The sequence below is a fragment of the Chaetura pelagica genome, unplaced genomic scaffold (genome assembly GCF_000747805.2).
Source record: "Chaetura pelagica isolate M959 unplaced genomic scaffold, ChaPel_1.0 scaffold101, whole genome shotgun sequence".
Lineage (NCBI taxonomy): Eukaryota > Metazoa > Chordata > Aves > Apodiformes > Apodidae > Chaetura > Chaetura pelagica.
In genome coordinates this window covers 302,611-306,831 of record NW_009952564.1, presented here as the reverse complement: position 1 = coordinate 306,831, position 4,221 = coordinate 302,611, and positions in this window count along the sequence as shown.

Below are 4,221 nucleotides of genomic sequence, written 5' to 3'. Positions count from 1 at the left end.
ATAATAAAGTTGGCCAAAAAAAGATTCTGAGGAGCAAGGGTGCAAAATCTAACAGTAAAACCTTTTTTTTTTTTTTTTTTTTTTTTTTTTAAACACATCAGAAGCATGAAGTTTGCCAGCAAGTTGATGGGGCCAATATATAACTAAAATGTAAGAAGACCACTATAGAAGGACAAGTTTAAAACATAAAAGCCTGACACTATTACAGATGTGAATGCTCATTATGGAGGAGCTCAAGGAAGTTTCCCTGCTGGGGACTATCCTGAGGAACACACTAAAGTGGTTTGATCGTAAAGGGGATGAGACTAAATTAACACAACAGGGACGAAGTGCATGCTGTAAGTGTGCAAGTCATGCAAAATCTCTAAAATAACTTGAAGAGTGGTCTACTCTTCTTGCATCTTGGTACTTAAGTCAGCCTTGTTTTAGAGATATATGACATTCTCTATGTCACAGTTTAACTAAGGATTGGCAATTAAACAAAGTACAATTTGGTAACAATGCAAGTCAGCAATGTCATTAGACATGACTGAATCTGCTCCCTACTTTGTGAGTATCACAGTTTGACTCAGGATTGACAATTAAACCAGGGACAATAACATTCTCGATCCCCTCTCCTTTCCACCCAGATAGGGAAAGGAGAGAGATAATAAGGAGAGAGGCTTCTGGATTGAAAACAAAACTAGACAGCTTTAATTGAATATTAATGATACAAGAAAATATGTACAGATATATTCAAGTATGTGCAGAAATGTGCAAAATCTCTTATCATCTTCCCCCACCCTCATCAACTCCCACAGCATCTCCTCAGCTGTGAGCAGTTCCAAAAAGTCCCAAACTGCTTCCAGAGATAGCAGCAGAGCAGATGGGAGCTGAGGGCAGAGATACAGGGGTCAGGAATGCACAGGCCTGGTGATCAAAGGAGATGGATAGATGGAGTCCTCCCTGGACATCAGCCATGGATGGAAGCAACGGAAGAAGAAGGGACTTGACTTCTGTGATCCCTGAATTTATAGGATGGAATATTTCGTTTGGTCAATTTTGTCATCTGTCTAGGTCCCTCCTCCCTACAGGAGAATTGTAGATATGACCTTTCTGCTCCTTTAGTGTCTGAAGCAGAAGATTCAACAAGTAGAGCAAAGTGGCCTTGGTCTCTCAGCTGTAACTATAAACATTCAGGCATTATCCCTCCACTAGCTAGTAAACTTGCCTTTGCTTGCAGCAAATGTGCTGCTTAAAAGAGAGTTCCCTGAAGAAAAAAAGATCAGTAAAAATAAAACTGGCTTCATCCTGGCTCAAACCAGGACACTGTATCTGATTTTGCTTTTCTGAAAGGCTTCAGGAGAACAAGGAAACTACAAACCTACGGATGACCCATATTTCCAAACTTGTATGATCTTCCCTTGTTATAGTCAAAACAAAAGCAAAACAAGAAGAAAAAGAAAACAAAACCTAGACTTATTACAGAGCAAACCAGATCAAATTTCAAGCCTTTTTTTTTTTTTTTTTTTTTTTCCCCATTGATAATTATTCCAAATTCAGTTGAAAGGTAATACTCTTTGTTATCATTACTTGGCTTTTGACAGGAGGCTACCTTATCTTCTAGCTTGACGTCTTACCAGGTCCTTCAGACTATATCAGAATCGTGCACTGCACAGCTGGGATAAGGAGTGGAGAGAAAGAAGTAATACTACAGGAAAATTGAACAGGGACTGTGAGACATTCAGCAGTTCATACGTCTGGGAGTAGAGCTGGTGTTCCCACTTGCTTGCAGTATTAGTGTGGCTTATTTGAAAGACTGGCCTCAACTCTGTTCTCCATCCCCTAGCACTCAGGGGAAAAATAAGGATTAAGGTTATTGTAAATGGTATTTTTGGTTAAGACATACAACGGCCACCTGGTCGCTGCCTGGTTGCCGGCACAAGTCGGAACAGCCATTTCCTTTGGTCCCTTTGGAGCTGTTCAAAACAATGAAAAAGCCTAGAGCTGTGCACGTCACCTCCTCTTTTCCTCAACACCCCCTCTTCTGTTCCCTGCTGGAAAACCTGCCATCTGCATGGGGGGCTGTAGCACATCTGAGGACAAAAAATCTGTTCTGCCCATCTTGCGTCTTCTAAGAAGCTTCTCCATAGAAATTACTTCATCTGACCTTTTATACAGGTGAGACCTATGTTGATAGGGCTGTGTCTAATAACGGCACAGACAAAGCTCCAACTACCGTGCAATAAAGCTCTTACTGTCTGTGTGGCACAGGGCTATGACTTGAGAGACATTTTGCATGTGAAGATGCTACCCAAAATGCATGTCAATATAAAACAGATGTGCTCAGTTCATCCCAGTGCGCTTTGATTACAGAGAATGTTGTTGACGATAAAACGTGAATTTGCTACTTTGATTTTGGGTCAGGGTTTAGTTTTACTTTCCATGCCAGGGTCTCGATGTAGCTTTCAGAAAGAGAGTGGTTGTTTCTAGTTTTGACAGACCTATCTGAACATATTAGAGACCTTTACCAGAAATGGTGGATAGGAATCCAGCTGTACATGACAAAATCTTAAGCATTGGCTTCTGATCCCTTGACTTTTTTATTTATTTATTTATTTATTTATTTATTGCCATGAGGAGCATCTGGAGCCATATAACTCTACATGAGCATCTCCATGTGGTTTCTGGCTTTGTTATATATTGAGCAACTGCTTTCAGCCTCCTTTATAGTCAGATACAAAACATTAGTTTGGGTGCTGTGGGTGCCAGATTTGCCTGAAAAACCTTCAGGAATGACCAGACCATTTATAGACATTTGAAAATATAACTGGAGAGGATCTCTCGTTTATCTGAAATTACCATCAGAGTACATTGCTAAAACTTTTTTATGAAACATTTTGAGTTAGCCAAAGAAGAAAACTAAGCAGATTTTGCCCAGTACAGTTCAAATATTTATTTTTAATTCATGAAGATCATAGCTACCCAGAATGATGAATTCTTTGCTTTTATCCTTGCTTGTAAATTACAGATTTTCTTCTACAATTTGCAATTGTTAAAACTCTGAGATAGAACCTTCCTGGTTCCCTTTAATTCAAAGACAATATAACTAGTGGAAGAGAAGATGAATTTACCCAGGCTACTTCAGATGGGCTACAGTCACTTTAAGAAATCTTCAAATGTTCTTTCAAACGTTCATCCAAACTCAATGTCGACCTTTTACAATGGTGGGGATAAATCCTGTTTGCCAATAAACTAAAAACAAAACAAACCACACACACAAAAAACCAAACCAAACATAAAAACCCCAAAACAACAACAACAATACCAACAAACCAACAAAGAAACCAACAACAAAAAACCCACCAAAAACGGAAGACCCAAAACTTCACTGAGTCTTTACATGTCTTCTTAAGTCTGAGAGTGTCAGGACTTATTTAATTTGTACTATATGTCTGGATCAATGGGCCAAGGCCAATTGTATGAGGTTCACCAAGGCCAAGTGCGGGGTCCTGCACCTGGGTCACAACAACCCCATGCAAAGCTACAGGCTTGGGGAAGAAGGGCTGGAAAGCTGCCCAGAGGAAAAGGACCTGGGGTGTCAGTCAGCAGCTGGCTTGATGCGAGACAGCAGTGTTCTCCGGTGACCAAGAAGGCCAATAGCATCTGGGCTCCTATTAGAAGCTGTGTGTTCAGAATGGAGAGGCAAGTGGTTTCCTCTTGTACTCAGCACTGGCGAGGCTGTGTCTCAAGCACCGTGTTCAGCTTTGTGGCCCTCACGGCAAGAAGGACACTGAGGTGCTGGAGCGTGTCCAGAGAAGGGCAACAAAGCTGGTGAAGCATCTGGAGCACCAGAAGCATCAGAGGAGTGGCTGAGAGAGCTGGGTTTGTTGAGTCTGCAGGAAAGGAGGCTGAGAGACCTTCCAGCTCCCTAGAGCTACCTGAAAGGAGGTTGTACCAAGACGGGGTTGGCCTCTTCTTACAAGTAATGAGCAGTAGGAGTGGAAATGACCTCCAGCTGCACCAGGGAGGTTCAGATAGGAAAGCTGTCAGTCAGTGGAACAGGCTGCCCAGGGAAGTGGTCTCACCATTCCTGAGGCATCTGAAAGACGTGGATGTGGTGCTTAGGAATGCGGTTTAGCGATGGCCTTGGCAGTGTTCTAGGTGAACGGCTTAACCTGGTGATCTCAAAGGTCTTTTCCAACCAGAGACACTCTGCCATTCTTCTAGAAGATGCCAGGC